General features: G+C 44.1%; 1 non-coding gene across 1 annotated transcript; it reads left to right on the top strand.

The window, feature by feature from the left end:
- The first annotated feature begins 2,066 nt into the window (after positions 1-2,066).
- LOC112087111 lies at positions 2,067-2,173 on the top strand. The gene has a single exon (XR_002899887.1). It is a non-coding gene; the product is annotated as a small nucleolar RNA R71 (small nucleolar RNA).
- The last annotated feature ends 536 nt before the right edge of the window (positions 2,174-2,709 follow it).

Below are 2,709 nucleotides of genomic sequence, written 5' to 3'. Positions count from 1 at the left end.
GAGGATGAGCACTGATGCTCTTGAACATGTCATATCTGAAGCATGAAAGCTGAGCTCTGCTCCCTTTGAGACCATCAGACCCATTTCCCTTTAACTCAAGCTTGAGACCTTTTTGCATCAGTTCTTGAATACCATCAGAATCCTTGTCAATGAGTGCCTTTGTGAGACCGGTTCTGGGCTCTGCAAATAACTCTGATTTCCCATTGCAATCCAACTTGTACTTTACAGCTCCATCCTCACATGTCCAAGGGGTGAGAGTAAAGTCTTGTGAGGAAAATTCAGGTTCAAGGTTCTTCCCTTTTGAATCAGATCTTTCACCTTTGCTGTTGAGCATCTCTAGCTCACTAAGTGTAGGAGACCATGTGAGGAAGATGTCTTCTAATCTGATCAAAGGCTCTCCATTCTTATCCTTATGACCATAGTTGATGTGGGCTTGTTCTCCTTTCTCCACAGCTGAAAGGGATTTAGATTCTCCTAAAACTCCAACACTTCCCACATAATGCATCTCAAGCACCTTTGGCTCTTCTATTTCTTGAGCAGCTGATCCACAAAATTCGGCTAAGGGAGGCTTAACAGGGTAAGAGACGTCCTTATCCACCTTTGTAAGCACCACTCTTTGAGTATCAAAGTCAATCCTTGCACCAGTTGTGTTAAGGAATGAAGTCCCAAGCAAAAGTGGAAGTTCCTTTGTCTTTTTCATCTTCATGACTATGAAATCAGTTGGAACTATGCACTCACCAACCTTCAAAGGATAGTTCTCTATCAGCCCATGAGGTTTCTTTGAGTAAGAATCGCCAAAAGTGATGGAAGAAGGATACTCCTTTAAGTTCTGTATCCCAAGTCTCTCCATCATGCTAAGAGACATCACATTTACACTTGAGCCTGAATCACACAAGGCATTCTCAACTCTGAACCTCCCAAGGGTGCAAGAGATTGTAAATTTCCCTCGATTACCCTGCTTTGGGAGTGATGTAGGCTTCACCCTTGGTGAATCTAGGCTGGAGGCATCATCCCTTGACTGTACTTGAGCAACCGGCTGGTCCCTTGCTTCAGCATCCCTTGAATTGTTCCATTGCTCAACAAAATCATTCCAATGCTGCAAATAACAAAATGAACAGGCTGCCCCTCCACCTTCTTTTGCAATGTCCTCATTGAGATCAGGTAACAAGCTCATAAAGTCCTCTATAATGGAGTCCTCTTCCTCTTTATTAGGACTGGACCCATCAGAGACTTGACCATAAAGAAGGTATTCAATCTCTTGAACAGCAGCTGAATGATAATCGCTTGAGTAGATGGCATTGCAATAATCTTTGGGGTATTGAACAGCTTTACCAGCAAGAGAGACTTGAGTTTCTGAAGTGCAGATGCCCTTGTTCTTTCTAAGAATCTTAAGTTCAGAGTCTAATGTCTCCATCTTAGAACTCAGGTCAAGACACTTGGAATCAAGCTTTTGTTTTCCTTGTAAGATCTGTTGGAGAACAATGCCAATATCAGGACCTTGCTGTGGCATAGAACCCTGCTGAAATTGTGGCTGACCGAATCCAAGAAGTGGAGGCCTTTGTTGCTGAAAGCTGACTTGGTTTGTGAAGCTGTTCCCTTGTGCCTGAACCGCTTGTGGCTGATAAGATTGTTGATCTTGGAATTTGCCTTGGTTCTGATTCTTTTGAGTAAAGCCTTGAGGAGGGTACCCTTGAAACTTATTCTGGTTCCCAATGAAGTGTAACTCCTCTTGAGCAAGACCAGGTTCATTGACATTAGTAAAACAACTCCTCTCTTCAGCTACATAGTGTATAGGTTGCTGAGTGACCTTTACCAGCTTTGCAAACTTAACTTTCAACTCCTCTAGTGTCTTTTCCAGCTCTTGTTGTTTACTAGAACCTTCTCCTCTATAGCACCGGTCATAGTCTTCCCCATAAGTGTCTTGGCTCATGGCTAGGTTCTCAACAAGTTCCATAGCTGCAGTGATTTCTTTTGCCAAGAAATTCCCATTTGATGCTGTGTCCAGCTGAGTTCTGATCTTGGGAACTACTCCTCTATACAAAGTGCTAAGGAGAGAGGCTTCTAAAAAGCCATGATGTGGGCACTGAGTTGTATAGCTCCTAAACCTGTCCCAAGCTTCTCCAAAGGTCTCATTAGAATGCTGAGTGAAGCTTGAAATCTTGGTCCTTAGCCTGGCGGTTCTAGCAGTGGAGAAGAACTTAGATAAGAATGCTAACTTGCATTGTTCCCAAGTCTGTATTGAACCGCTAGGTAGGTTCTTCTCCCATTGGTGTGCCTTGTCTCCTAAACTGAATGGGAACAACCTGAGCTTGAAACTGTCTTCAGAGACACCACTGATCTTTGTGAGATCACAAACTCTATCAAAGTGATCCAAATGCTCCAAAGGATCCTCATTTGGCAGCCCATAGAACTTAGAGTTCTGCACCATGTTGAGCATAGAGGCTTTCACTTCAAAATTTGTGTTCTGAACTGGAGGAGCTTGAATGCCGGCCCTGTATTGGTGTGTATTGGCTCGGTCATTGTCTCCTACATAGACCAGTGGAGGCTCTTGACGCCTGGGTGGGTTTGGGAAGGGTTGCGGTTGATTAACCTGAGGCCGGTCTTGGTTCTGATTACCCTGAGCTGGTCCCTGATGGACCTGACCGTGTGGAACATGATTTCTGTTCCCATTAGCTCCAATACCAACTCCTTGACCGTGAGCAGCTTCTT

Source organism: Eutrema salsugineum, unplaced genomic scaffold (genome assembly GCF_000478725.1).
Source record: "Eutrema salsugineum unplaced genomic scaffold, Eutsalg1_0 scaffold_192, whole genome shotgun sequence".
Classification (NCBI taxonomy): Eukaryota; Viridiplantae; Streptophyta; class Magnoliopsida; order Brassicales; family Brassicaceae; genus Eutrema; species Eutrema salsugineum.
Note: the sequence above shows the minus strand (reverse complement) of the source record. Positions and strands in the feature narration are given on the sequence as shown.